Source organism: Pelodiscus sinensis, chromosome 4, assembly GCF_049634645.1.
Source record: "Pelodiscus sinensis isolate JC-2024 chromosome 4, ASM4963464v1, whole genome shotgun sequence".
Classification (NCBI taxonomy): Eukaryota; Metazoa; Chordata; order Testudines; family Trionychidae; genus Pelodiscus; species Pelodiscus sinensis.
Window position 1 is genome coordinate 7,021,123 of NC_134714.1, and position 14,939 is coordinate 7,036,061.

The 14,939-nt window shown below is 52.7% G+C and overlaps 1 protein-coding gene across 4 annotated transcripts in view; it reads left to right on the forward strand.

The window, feature by feature from the left end:
* The window catches only part of FRMD6 (FERM domain containing 6), a 204,091-nt gene that overhangs the window by 98,031 nt on the left and 91,121 nt on the right, over positions 1-14,939 (forward strand). For all 4 annotated transcript variants that reach the window (XM_075926189.1, XM_075926190.1, XM_075926188.1 and 1 more), the window contains one exon: positions 4,088-4,165. The gene's annotated coding sequence lies outside the window, so the exon portion shown is untranslated. The remainder of the gene's footprint in view (positions 1-4,087; positions 4,166-14,939) is intronic.

Sequence of the window (14,939 nt, forward strand, 5' to 3'; positions counted from 1 at the left end):
TAGGCATACTGGGGGGCGGAGCCTTGCTGCTCCTGTGTTCTAGGGCCAGGAGGCTGGGTCTGTGCGCTATCCTACCTCCCTGTACTCTGGGGCCGTGGAGGCTGGAGCCACATGCTTTCCTCCCTCCCCATGGTCTGGGGGTGGGGCCTGGTCAAAAGGGGTGGGGCTGCGGGCTTGCCTTCCCCACCCCTACCTTAGAATCATAGATCCATAGAGCTGGAAGAGACCTCGGGAGTCATCAAGTCCAGCCCCCTGCTCTAGGCAGGACCAATCCCAACTAAATCAACTCAGCCAGGGCTTTGTCAAGCCGAGACTTAAACACCTCTAGGGATGGAGACTCCACCCCCTCCCTAGGGAACCCATCCCAGTGCTTCACCACCCTCCTAGGGAAATAGTTTTTCCTAATATCCAACCTGGACCTCTCCCACCACAACTTGAGACCATTGCTCCTTGTTCTGCCATCTGTCACTACTGAGAACAGCCTCTCTCCATCCTCTTTGGAACCTCCCTTCAGGAAGTTGAAGGCTGCTATCAAATCCTCCCTCCCTCTTCGCTTCTGCAGACTAAATAGACCCAACTCCCTCAGCCTTTCCTCATAGGTCATGTGCTCCAGCCCCCTCATCATTTTGGTCACCCTCCGCTGGACCCTCTCCAATGCCACTCCAAAGTCCACTTCCTTTGTGTGGTGGGGGGCCCAGAACTAGACACAATACTCTAGATGTGGCCTCACCAGAGTAGAATAAAGGGGAATAATCACATCTCTGGATCTGTTGGCAATGCTCCTCCTAATGCACCCCAATATGCCATTAGCCTTCTTGGCTACAAGGGCGCCCTGTTGACTCATATCCAGCTTCTCATCCACTATAATCCCCAGGTCCTTTTCTGCAGAACTACTACTTAGTTGGTTGGTCCCCAGCCTGTAACAATGCTTGGGATTCTTCCCCTATGGTGGGACAGCTTTTTAAAGATAGGTAGGTGACCATCTCCCATTGAAATAACTGACTTAAAAATCTGCCCTGTTGACATAGGGGGATAAAAGTACAGCCCTGCTGTACTGAGACGCAGTGCTCAGGGGGCCCGAAGGTCTCTGAGGCTATGTCTAGACTGCAGGCTTCTTTCGGAAGAAGCTTTTCTGGAAGAGATCTTCCGAAAAACCTTCCGTTGAAAGAGAGCGTCTACAGAGCAAAAGCCCAATGAAAAAGTGATGTACTTTTTCGAAAGAGAGCGTCCACATTAATTTGACACTATCTCACATTTCAGCTGTGATTACTGTGGACGGAGTGGTCACCAGGCACCTGTGCTTTTTCCTGGAGGCCTCTTCTTTCGAAAAAACACTCTCTTCCGCGTCCACACATACGCCCTTTTCGGAAAAAGGCTTCTTCCTCATAGAATGAGGTTTACCGCTATCGGTAAAACCTCTCCGTTCTTTTGAGTTTCTGTCAAAAGAACACAAAAGCAGTGTGGACGTAAGAATTGTTTTTCCGGAAAAACGCTATAGTGTAGACATATGCTAAGATAGGTATATCCTTGTCATACATAGTGTTTTCTTCTGCTTAGCCTGCTCCTCAGGGTTTTCCCATGGGTCATGTTGATTTGGACCAAGGCTATTAAAAATCTTGCAACAGTTCTCAGCACAGATGGGGTAAGAACAGTCTGTTGCCAGAAATACTCTCTTTGTTTTCAGCCAGGCAGGCTCTTCCAGACCGCCTCTGCTAAGCTCCCGCTGTGTTCCACTCACTCCACAGCCGGCTGCATGTCGCTAGCCTTGGAGTCTTTCTTGTCCACCCTCCGTGCAGTGTGTGAAACTTTTATGGTGCATCTACACTGCACCGTTATTTTGAAATAACAATGTGAGCGTCTACACAGCAATTCTGCTATTTTGAAATAAATTCAAAATAACGGGCAGCGTATTCCAACTTCTGTAAACCTCATTCCACGAGGAATAACCCCTCTTCCAAAATAGCTATTTCGGAATAGCAATAGTGTGGATGCTCCACTGCTGCTATTTCGAAATCACTCCTCCCTAGAGCCATGCAATTAATTACTCCCCAATGCTTCCGGGGGCTCTAAATCGAGGCAGCGTATCCACATTCGGGGATCCTGCCTCAGTTTCATTTTGAGTCTTCCCTGCAGTGTAGACAGGCTCAGGGCTGCATTATGACTTTTGTGGGCCCCTTCCTCCATAAAAAAAAATATTAAAAATTATTTTTGATATAACTTTAAATACTTCAACATTTTATTTTTTTTCTTTTAGGCAAAACGTAATAGATTTTCGTGGGCCCTAAAAATTTCATTTTTTTTCTGATGTGAGAAAAAAATTAAAACATTTTCTTCGACCCTAAAAGTTCATTTTTTTTCTTCTGATTTTAAAAGAAATTAAAACGTTTTTGTGGGCCCCTAAAAGTATTGTGGGCCCTAGGCACTGTGCCTAATGGATAAGTCGGCCCTGGACACGCTATTTCAAAATAAGCTATCTTGGAGTATTTCTTCTGGAATAGTTTATTTCAAAATAAGTGCACAGTGTAGACACACCCTTAGAGAGTCTGTGGGAGGAAAGGTGCGACATCCAAAATATGATTGTTACTTATGTAATTAACTATTATTCATAAATCACCAGCTGTCCAGATTATGCTTGGGGGCTCTTTTAGTGTGCACTATTCCAGGGCAGGCATTTCTTCATGGTTCTAAAAGGGTTCACTTCTCCTCAGTGCGGCTTCCTTTTAGCCCTCAGCTCCCTCAGCCCCTACAGCCATTTTGGCTTGGACCCCAGTAAGCAGCTGCGCATGGCAAAGCTCTTTAGCCTTTCGGAAGTGGGCATATCGATAAGACGGCCTGTCCCCCACCCAGTCTGGTCTGGTTTGATGGAGACGTTTGAGGTCCATCGCGTTCTGCCACACACGTGCTGTTCCATTTCCCATGGCCGGCCAAAGTCACTACGGCAGAAACAGGCCTGCTGAGCTATAGAGATTGCCGTTCACGCTGGCCTCTGATGGACTCGCGTGCGTATCCTCACGATTAGTTTTCAAATTCCCTCCCCCACTTTGCCTTATTGATGAACTTGCCTCCTCACACTCCAGCATAAAACCCATGAACAGCATTTGCTGGCACTTTGCGTGTTCCCAGACTTCCTTCCTGTAGCCCCTTTTTGTCCCGGCTCCTGCTTCCTGAAGCCTCAAAGAGAGGCTTGGCCAACCCCCCCACCCCCCTGTTGATTTACAGACTTGCCTGCCCTTGTCCAGGTCCTTCAGGGCAGGGGGCTGGCAGGTGTAGGGGGTACAGGAGTCAGGGCAGGGTTTTGGGGATGTGGGGAATGCAGGAGGCTGGAGGTGGGGGGTGAGAGTGAGGGTGGGGGGGGGTGAGGAAAGGCTCAGGGTAGGGGATCCCATCCATCCCATCCAGCACTGGCCTTTTCTCTCCCCTACCCCCAGGACCCCCCAGCCGCCAGGGTCTTTTTTCTCCCTCCAGCCCCCTGTGGCCACCAGAGGCCTCCTCCCTCCTCCCCGCCCTCCAGGTGCTGCAGCCACAGGCTGGGAGGAGGAGAAACGTTTTGGAGCAGGGAGGCTATTTACCTGGTGTGCTGGCAGGCAAAGTGGCAGCGCCCTGCTGTCCACTCCCTTGGTGGTACAGCTGCCCCAGTGGACACGCTGCGGGAAGCTCTCCCCTGCCGGCTCGCTGCCCCCAGTGGCCACTCTCATAGCACGTCCCTCTGAACAACAGCCCCTCCCTCTGCACGTTATGGAAAACACTCCTTTTCCTGCAGCTTCCGGTTGTCCCGGCACAACCAAACCCTGGCCTTGCTTTACGTTAGGAGACGAGGAAGCTGCCCACCACTCTTATCATTTAGAAGTTCTTCAACAAACGGACTCGCAGACAGACACACAGACAGACAGACGCCCTCTAAAATAGAGAGAGAGATAGGCTGGACCTTGTAGGGCTCGCTTGGTCTGGGGAGTTAGCAAAAGTAGCTGTGGGAGGGAGACTGGAAACGCGTCACACAAGCCTGTGGAACTGAATAGGAAAGACGGCTCTCCTACCCGGTTCTAAAGGCTGGTTTTAATATGCCATCATTCTGTATTGATTTCCCTAGGACCTTTCCATATGGAGCTGACCTAACGGCCTGCAAGTCAAACTAGCCCAACTAACGGACCCAGATTCGAGGTTGCAGGTATTTTTTTTTTAATTGATTTGATCCTTCTCCAAGTTTCCTTACCTAGAGTTCGTCTGCCAAATGTTGTCAAGAAGCGCTTGTTTGTACCAGGCGTTTTCTACCACATCTGGCCCACAGTAAGAAACGATTTTCACGGCGGAGCCCTAAAGGCCTTTTGCTTCACATTTCTTTCTAAGCACATTGGCAACGGTCCAAACGTTTCCTGGTCGTGCCTCTAAGAAGGCTCCGTTGCCCAAGCCACGTAGCGGGAAAACGAGGCCCAGACGGTAACATTCTGAGGATGATGCTGTTGTGTGGGGCATAGCTCGCTTGGCCCCCAAGTCACGCATGTGACAGCTTTTTCAAGCCTTTTCCAGACGTAATTAACTCGATCCCTCATGGAGAGCATTTCAGTCAACATCAGATTAACTTCCAATATAGACAGATGCCTTCCTGGGATTTCCTGGTATGCTCCTCTGTGCTCTCTGACAGCAAATCCTTGGTGTATTTATTTATAATGCAGAACAGAGCTCTGCAAAAGCAATAGGAAAGCTAATTGCATCTAACCTATTAAATGGGCACGCTTTGTCAGAGCTGGCCTCCCTAATTACGACTCAGGCTTTGTGTACGGAAGGAAGAAGAAAACTGAAGAAATGGTGCTTAGTTAGCTCACCTCACACCAATTCTTCCTTCTATTTTTTCCAGCCATGTGTGGAACAAATTTTGTTACATGCACCAAGGCATGTGCTGATGTGCACCACCAATAGAACACATGCTACCAGCTGTAGGCGCTCTGCTAACCAGCTGGGTGGCATTTGATTTCTCCTGGGTGGCTGCCCAAGCGCTCAGCTTACAGGGAACACTGGTTCATACTGTTTAACCCCATTATACTTCCAATCGATAGCCAGCCATGTTGGTTTGTGAAGCAAAAGCTGATCAATTGCAGCAGAACTATTCAGGACTATACCTCTGTGAAGATGGGCCCCTAGAACAATCAAGACCTAAAAGGCTTAAGGGTCTGCATTCAGTTGGCTGGATGATAAGGACGGGGTGCTTGCTTCCCCAGGGAGGAAGCGGCGTGAGCTTAGCAGAGTACTTTTGATTTCAGTTTGATTAATACAAAAATGAATCGTTCTTATTTCAAGCTGGCCACTCACAAACCAGTGGGAGTTTCGGTGTTGACTGTAGTGGGTCCAGCACTTCCCCCACGGTGATAAGATTTACCAGGGGGTCGGCCGGAAGTCCAGGGTAAAATTCTCCTGGATTTCACTTGTTCTCCGATCACAGTTGTGGGCGGGCCATCCTCCCACGTCCTTCCTCAAGTCTGCGCGGCACGTTAACCAGCAGATGGTCCTGTTGGCTTGCGTGGGATCACATGTGCAGGGACAGTGTGAGCCAGGGTCTCGCAATACAGCCTCGTGGGAGGTTGTCAGCTCTGCAGGCTACTTTCATCCAGTTGTTGGGAGCGTTGTCTTCTCCTCGGAGGGTTCCTGTGTGGTGTGTGGCTGGGGGGATGGAGGCTGAGGACAAGTGTGGTGTCTATAGCAGATCTTCAGTGTTATCTTGACCAAGCTACTCAGATGCGCCATATTCAAGAAAGAGCTAGATTAAGTTCATGGAGGTTAGGTCCATCAATGGCTATGAGCCAGGATGGGTAGGAATGATGTCCCCTCTGTTTGCCTAGAAATGGATGACGGGAGGGATTCCCTATTGTGATCCCTCCCTCTGGAGCACCTGACATTGGCCACTGTCGGCAGACAGGACACTGGGCTGGATGGACCTTTGGTCTGACCCAGTCTGGCCGTTCTTACGTGCGTGTATATATCTTTATTAATGACCTGGATGAGGGGATGGATTGCACCCTCAGCAAGTTTGCGGATGACACTAAGCTACGGGGAGAGGTAGATACGTTGGAGGGCAGGGATAGGGTCCAGAGTGACCTAGAGAGATCAGAGGATTGGGCCAAAAGAAATCTGATGAGGTTCAACAAGGACAAGTGTAGAGTCCTGCACTTGGGATGGAAAAATCCCAAGCATTGTTACAGGCTGGAGACCGACTGGCTAAGTAGCTGTTCTGCACAAAAGGACCTGGGGATTACAATGGATGAGAAGCTGAATAGGAGTCAACAGGGCGCCCTTGTATCCAAGAAGGCTAATGGCATATTAGGGTGCATTAGGAGAAGCATTTCCAGCAGATCCAGAGAAGTGATTATTCCCCTTTATTCGGCTCTGGTGAGGTCACATCTGGAGTATTGTGTCCAGTTCTGGGCCCCCCATTATAGAAAGGACGTGGACGTATTGGAGAGGGTCCAGCGGAGGGCGACCAAAATGATGAGGGGGCTGGAGCACATGATCTATGAGGAGAGGCCGATGGATTTAGGTTTGTTTAGTCTTCAGAAGAGAAGAGTGAGGGGGGATTTGAGAGCAGCCTTCAACTTCCTGAAGGGGGTTCCAAAGAGGATGGAGAGAGGCTGTTCTCAGTAGTGACAGGGGGCAGAACAAGGAGCAAAGGTCTCAAGTTGCAGTGGGGGAAGTCTAGGTTGGATAGTAGGAAAAACTATTTCACCAGGAGGGTGGGGAAGCACGGGGATGGGTTCCCTAGGGAGGTGATGGTATCTAGAGGTGTTTAAGTCTCGGCTTGACCAAGCCCTGGCTGGGTGATTGAGTTGGGTGGGTTCTGCCTTGGGCAGGGGGCTGGACTCGATGACTCCTGAGGTCTCTTCCAGCCCTGGGGTTCTAGGATTCCGTGTTAGTCTCTAAGGTGCGACAGGACCACTCGTTGGTTTTTTAAAGCTTGATTGAAGTGGGAGCATGACTCAGGCGGGTGCTTCGCCCTCCCCCCCCCCCCGCAGCTCACCCACACGCCAGCCCCTCCAGCTCGCCTCGGGCAGAGTGATTCACCGAGAGGCTCCCCCTCCCTCCTGCCAGGCTTTAATTATACAAGAGCCCGATGAGCAGCACCGCGGTTCCCAGAGCGGCTCCCGCCCGCAGGCCCTGGGAAGAGGCAGGACGCTCCCTTTGCCTTTGGAGCCTCGCCGGGCTTCCTGATTCTTCCGTGACGCCATCACTCTGTGGGGGAGCCATTCCCAGCCGGGCCCTCCCACTTTTCCGGGGCCTCTGCCCCGTGGATGGGCGCGTTGCCAATGCCTTCCGCCGGAGCTGGCGCTCGCTGGTGGGGAGCCGACCCCGGAGGCTTTTCCACGGGGCGTTGGTGCCCTTTGTAAACCGCAGCTGGGGGGAGCCAGCGAGAGGAGGGGAGCGCTCTCTCCCTCCTGCGTTCCTCCGGCCATTGCCCTCTCCCCTCCGGCAGCAGCTCCCCATGCAGAGGGAAGTCGGGGTGGCAGGGACAGAGCGGCACAGGTTACCTGGTTCCATGTTCCCACCTTGTAACGTCCCTGCAGCAGATGTCGGCGTGTGGCCTGATTGAACGTCCCTTTCCTGCAAGCCTTTGGACCTCACATGGTCACTGAGGGGTGGAGAGCCACCGGGCCCTGCAGCCCTATCCACAGAGGTGACTCACAGCCGGCAGGTGGAACAGAAGGCTTATTAGGCAACCAGGACATGGCGTAGAACAGACTTGGTAGCACAGGAACCAGAAGCAGCCAGTACCATCCGTCTTGGGGTGAGGGGGGCCCCAAGCCAGGGCTCAGGGCCCCCTCCCTGTATCCCAAGTCAGTTAAGACTCACTCCCACCCCCTCTCCACCTGCAGCCAACCTCACCTCCGGCCTTTGTCCAGCTTCTGGGGCAAAAGGTGTCACCTGGTCACACCCTCACCATGAGCCTGGGCCATTGTGTACACGTGGGGCCGGGGCAGCCTCCCTCAGTGAATCACACCCGCAGTTCCCACCCCTATCTAGATAGTGGTGCAGTGCCCAGGGAAACTGAGGCACGCATGGTCACCACAGTAGAAATCACATGCAACATAGCAAAGTGAACAGAGTGGATCCAGTCCCCACTTCAGCTATGTCTACACCGCGATGCTATTGCGGGACACCGGAGTCTCCCGAAATAGCTCTCTCGCATTTTCGCAGCAAGCCCCTTATTTCGCTATTCCGACCTCCCTGTAAACCTCATTTCACAAGGAATGAGGGATGTTTCAGAAAAGCGTTTTATTTCGAAGTGTGGCGCTGCATAGACAGCGCCAAATGACGAAATGAGCGATTTCGAAATAGCATGGAAATAAGAGACGCCATTTGCCTTGCGCAAACGGTGTAGCTTGTTTCGAGTTCCGGTGCGGCGTAAACGCGCCCTTCGCCACACACACAGCCGACGAGTGGGCTGGTTTCCCCTGGAGATCACCACACCTAGAATTGGCCCCAACCCACAGCCCAAACAGCCAGGCTGGCCTGCCCTGGGGACGGAGGGCTAGAATCCACTGCTCCCAGCCTTCCCATGGCTTCCCTCGACCCCTCCCAGAGCAGTGGCCAGGAGGTCAGCCAGATCTCCAAAGCGGGGTGTGCAGGGAGCTCCCACGTGGCCAACCCCCAGACCGTGTTTTCCCCTGCATTTTGCACCGTGTTCATGGATGGGGATAGAGAGTAGGGTGTGCATCTGGATGGGGGTGCGTTCACACACCCTCCCCGGCGTGTTCTATGCTGAGTGGGCATGTCTGGCGCCATATTCCGTTACCTTCCTTTCTACCACACGGCTCTCCTGTGGCATCCTGCCACGAGCCACTGGCACTTCCAAGAAGACAGGCTGACTTTGCGGTGGAGGCATCCGCCTGCTACGTTGATGCCGTCTGCCTGCCGGGAACCTGGGGGCCTACAGAAACGGAAGGCAAGGACCGTGGCTAGCGCAAGCAATCCTGAGACTGCGGCGCCTTGCTGGCTCTCCCGGCAAAGTCTTCTGGAACAGTTCAGTATCGAGGGAGTATTAAGAGGAGCTGGGTTTCCTAACGCCAGGGGTGCAGATCCAGTTACAGCGTTGAGGCCACGGGCAGTACGGTCCTTGAGACACTGGCTTTCTCACTGCGCGTTTGTACAGCGCCGTGCACAAAGGGAGGTGATCCTCGTTGGAGCCCCTACCTACTACTGGACCACCGTGTGTATGGTTAGCATGGAGTACGTGCCTGACAAAGGCGCGCTGGATTCTCAATTCCGTGTACGGCTGGGGAGCAACCTAGGCTGGTGAGTGGCCCCGCACCATGTCCGTGGGCTTGCCAGATGGTTGAAACCAGGACTCCCCTCCCTTCCCATGCTCCGGCTTTATGCACCTGTCGCTTTTGTAACCCTGGTAGGAAAAAACCGACGTCTCGCGGGCCACATGCAGAACCCTGACGGGCCGCAGGCTGCCCACCACCGATCTAGGGGTGGACGTGACATGGAAATGGGTTTCGCTTTGTCCTTGGCTTCCCCCTGAGCAGGCTCAGAGGAGAGGCCCTGTCTCCCAGCAGGCACGGGCTTAAAAGCCTGCTGCCTCCGCAAGGAAGGAGCTGTTTCCTTAAGCTGGCGATAGAGCACTCGCCGCCAGGCCCGGCCCTAGGGAACGATAAGCAAGGCAGATGCCTTGAGCCCTCTGCTTTCGGGGCCCTGCGCTGCTGAGTATTCACCGGCCAGGCTGGGGCCCCGCTCCCAGCCTCCTGCCTTGGGGCCCCGCGAACCCTTTGGCAGGGCCTGCTCACAGCAGCACCCTGATCCCGGGGGTGGCGGCAGGCTGAGTTGGAAACCTTTCCCTCTTCCTGGTGGGGGTTAGAGCACCGGGTGGGGCTTGCCAGGCCCAGGTTATAAGCCGGAGGGACAGGACAGCACGGCTCAGAAGGTGAGGGGGGGCCTCTAGCAGACCAGGGGCCGGTTCTGGGGCACTGCGGACTAGGTATGTGTAGGGCTGGGGAGGCAGCCGGGGGGCTGAGGGACATGAACGCCGGCTCGGCAGGGCGGCTGAGGGCCCAACCCTGACAGGGTCCCCATGGTAGGTAGTTTGTACCAGTCTCTGAGCAATGCAGAGCCATGACTGTAGTGATACCCCGCCCCACACACACACCCTGCTAGGAGGGCAGGGTGGGGCCAGCCCAGCGGGGAAGGGGCAAAAAGGCCTGGCAACTGAAAAGGGCCCAGGGCTCCAGCCCCCACTGCTGCTGAAGTAGCGGTGTCGGCCGGAGTGGGTCACAAGCCAGTGTGAGGGGGCATGACCAGGGGTCTCTTTACTCTGCCCAGTCAGGGGCTCAGGCATAGAGCTGCCTGGCTGGGGAGGGACAGAGCAACGAGTCTCTCCCAGCAGGGAGGATGGGGACGTGTCCCCAAGAGGCAGTAGCTCGGTCGAGGGAAAGATGCTTCCATTGAGCTAATGCTGTCTGCACCAGGATTTCCGTCGGCTTAACTGCATTGTGGGGGGGGGGGGGGGGGAGGGTTGCATACTCCCTGGGAGGTAGAGATGGGTCTCCCTCGCTTTCTGATATAGACCCAGCCCTGGTGAGAGTGGTGGGTTCAGCACTCTTAGGGAAGGGTCACCAGCAATGGTCCCTCTAATTTTTAACATCCATGTGCAGAATAAATGTTGTTACGTGCACTGAGGCATGGGCAGATGTGCACCACCATAGGCACACATGCTACCGTCTGTGGGTGCTCTGTTAATCAGCTGGGCAGCATTTGAGTCCTTTCTGGGTGGCTGCCCAAGCACTCGGCTTACAGGGAACGCGTGTTTGGGGCTTGATTTCTGGCATCCCATTTGCCTTGTGGCAAGGAAGTGCCGTGAAAGGTGAACACACGTGGCCTGAAAAGTAGCAGCCCTTTCTTGCTCTTCAGCACCTCCTTGTGACAGAGCCACTCCACCTGTGATGATAGGGCTGTGTCTAAAGGCGGATATGCTGATCCTGGAGTAACAATCAGCAAACCAAGAGTGAAAACAGAGACAGGGAAAGAGATTTGCCCCCACCAATTGCTTCCTTCTCTGGGGAGGGTTTGCAGCATTATTCTGCTACCATGCAGGATACATGGTGGGAGGAGAGCAGGGATATAGCTTCTGGGAAAACCCAAGATAAGGTAGGAATTTAATTAGAGAGAATTTTTTTTCTGCCAGGTTAAAAATCCTGGAGCTCTGCTGGTATTAGAAGCTTGGAGGGCATTTCTCCGGTGTGCCCTGCGCGGTGTGTGTAGCTCTAAGTTAGAAGCAGCTCTGGATTAGTTAATGACTTGACACAAATCCCAGTCACAGCTGGATCCTAAGATCCACCTCGTCAACCGGCTTCAAACCAGCCACTAAATTTGCATGGGCAGAATAATGGCATGTGCAGTTACCCAGTTTGCATGCCCACACAGCTATTTGCATAAACCTAAAAAATAACAAACAGTCTTGCAGCACCTTAGAGACTAACAAAAAAAATGTAGACGGTATCATGAGCTTTCGTGGGCACAACCCACTTCTTCAGATTGGCATGTGCGACTCAAACAGTTGGAAATCAGGCTCCTTCATTAGCACAAACAAATGTTTGGGGGGGGGGGGGGGTTTGCAGTGTAAATGCAGATTTTCCTTTGCATAACTCAGAGACTGAGGTTATGTGGCTTTTATTCACTTTGTGCCTAAAATAGGCCAAGGAGATGTTGTTTAATCTGTGGAGGGAGGGAAGGATTTGAGTTAGAATAGAGTTGCCCATTATCCAAGTTTTCCCCTGTTCATACCTCTTTGGAGGGGAGGTCGTGAGAAATCTGCAAGATTGCTCTGTACACGTTGCCAGTTTCATGGGCTCAGGATCACGCCTGATGTCCTGGGGGGGGGGGGGGGGGGTTTAGGTTCTGGGTTTTTTATACCTGAGGTGTGGTAACCCTAAATTAGGAACCTCAAGTCAGTTAGCTTTTTAACAAAAGAGACAGCTGGTGGAGACACTTAACTTGCTGGCCACTAAAAGTCGTAAATTAAATTTAAATCTCCCCCAAGATTAGCAATGAAGCCAGCAAGCCGAGAAACTTGGCTCGCCAGCTGTCTTATTAAGCAAACCAATCTCTAATGGTCCGCAGTGGTGCAATACTTCAAGTGCATTGAATTACTCACGTAATTTAGAGTTAATAGAATAGAATAGATGTGAAGTCCAGGACTTTAACAGGGTTCAAAAAAGAGCTGGATAAATGTATGGAGGTTAGGTCCATCAGTGACGATTAACCAGGATGGGGAGGAACAGTGTCCCTAGCTTCTGTTTGTCTGGAAGTGGACAACAGGAGAGGGATCCCTGTTGTTCACTCCCTCTGGGGCACCTGGCATTGGCCACTGTGGGCAGACAGGATGCTGGGCTGGATGGACCTTTGGTCTGACCTGGTGTGGCCGTTCTTATGTTGTTATATGAAATATTAAACATCAGCAAATCGGTTCTTAGTAATTAGTTCCTACACATTGCTCTATAGAAGAGTGATACCGGTTGTTGCATAGGGACCAACACCAGGGTGCTCCGGGGCTCAAACACCCACCAAAAAAATAGGGGTGTGTAGCACCCATGAGCCACGGTCATAGACAGCCAGTGGCTCTTATGTTTTGGGGAGGCTGGGCAAAACTGCCAGAAGCTTTCTAGAAGAGGAGGAAGTGTACAGATGTGGTCTCTTCACCTCAAAAAAGATATTTTGGCCTTGGAAAGGGTTCAGAAAAGGGCAACTAAAATGATTAGGGGTTTGGAACGGGTCCCATATGAGGAGAGATTAAAGCGACTGGGACTTTTCAGTTTAGAAAAGAGGAGACTGAGGGGGGATATGATAGAGGTCTATAAAATCATGAGTGGTGTGGAGAGGGCCGATAAAGAAAAGTTATTTATTAGTTCCCATAATAGAAGAACTAGAGGACACCAAATGAAATTAATGGGTAGCAGGTTTAAAACTAATAAAAGAAAGTTCTTCTTCACACAGCGTGTAGTCAACCTGCGGAACTCCTTGCCAGAGGAGGCTGTGAAGGCTAGGACTATAACAGAGTTTAAAGAGAAGCTAGATAAATTCATGGAGGTTAGGTCCATAAAAGGCTATTAGCCAGGGGATAGATATGGTGTCCTTGGCCTCTGTCTGTCAGAGGCTGGAGAAGGATGGCAGGAGACAAATCGCTTGATCATTGTTTTCGGTCCACCCTCTCCGGGGCACCTGGTGCTGGCCACTGTCGGCAGACAGGATACTGGGCTAGATGGACCTTTGGTCTGACCCAGTACGGCCGTTCTTATGTTCTTATGTTCTTATAAGTGACCACTGCCCTCTCGCTTCATCCTGGGACCCCATTTCCATTTGGTCTCCCCCCCCCAAGGCCCCTGCTCTGGCCCAAAGCCCTGTCCCCATTCTGCCTCTTTCTCCAAAGCCCCCCACCTGCTAAGATACCAAAGAGACACATTCAATAACTAGCATATAAACGTAGTATATAAAATAACCTCCCCCCCAAAAAAACTAAACCAGGCAGAGCTCCCTCCCCTCCCCAAAACACACCTCTTCCAAAGCACCCACCAGCAAAAACAAAAGTCGGCGCCTAACAAAAACCAAACCTAGATGGGAAGGTACCATGGAAAGACACAGACGAGCCTTCTTATGAGACTGAACGGAACAAGTAGACATGAGCTTTTCTCAGGAGGGTTCCCTGTTGTGTTCCCTCTCTCCGGGGCATCTGGTATTGGCCAGTGTGGGCAGACAGGATACTGGGCTGGATGGACCATTGGTCTGACCCAGTGTGGCCATTCTGGTATCTAAAAGGGTGTCATAAGGAGGAGGGAGAAAACTTGTTCATCTTGGCCTCTGAGGATAGAACAAGAAGCAATGGGAGGTTTAGGTTGGACATTAGGAAAAAGTTCCTCACTGTCAGGGTGGTTAAACACTGGAATAAATTGCCCAGGGAGGTTGTGGAATCCCCATCTCTGGAGATATTTAAGAGCAGGTTAGATAAATGTCTATCAGGGATGGTTTAGACGGTGCTTGGTCCTGCCATGGGGGCAGGGGACTGGACTCGATGACCTCTCGAGGTCCCTTCCAGTCCTAGTATTCTATGATTCTAGGATTCTTATGAGTGCTCCTGCCCTGAGTGGAGATTTGCTGCTAGCTCCAGTGCGGGTGACAATTCGGCCCAGGCCCGAGGGGTTCTACCAAGGCGTATGCCCCCTCACGCCTCATGCAGGGCCCAAGAGGCTCATGGGAGTTCTGCACGGGAGTGAGTCTCTTTCCACCCAAAGGCCTGATCCTGAAACTGGCCCCATGCACGCAGGCCGCTGGGCAGGCATGAGCCGGGTTGATGGGCCCGAGCCAAAGGCCTCTGAAACTGGCAGAAAGACTGAACGGGCTTTGGGACTAGACCATGATGCCCTTCCGGCGGCGCCCCAGGTGCTTGGCAGGGCTGAATGTTGCCGCACCGTCCGTACCGCGGCCACGCCGGCGGCGCGTTCCCAGAGCGGCAGGCTCCGTCTGCTAGGTTGCCTCTCCGAGCACTGCGTGGCTGCGAATTAAACACAACTGGCTTGTTGCCATCTCTTTACGGAGGTCTAATCTGGAACAGTCTGGAGGTGGCTCCTGGTACTTAGCCGTTCAATCCCAGCTAATAGAGCCTCATAAGCCATTCACCGCGAATTAACATCCAACAGCTGCTTCATTGCATCTCCGTGCCAAACGGCGCTCAGCCCCTGCCTGCAGCGCCAGGGGGGCGCGTGGCCCAGGCGTCCTCGCGACTAGCTGCGGCTGGAGGGGCCATGGGGAAAACAGCAGCCCTGGCAACGTGCTCCCATGCAGAGCCCCGCGAACAGACTGGAACCGCTAGGCCAGAACGTAGCCTGCTCCCAGGCTACCTACTAGCTATGGGGCAAGCTTCCTTAGACTAGATGGCGCTTGGGCCTGTCATGGGGGCAGAGGCCTGG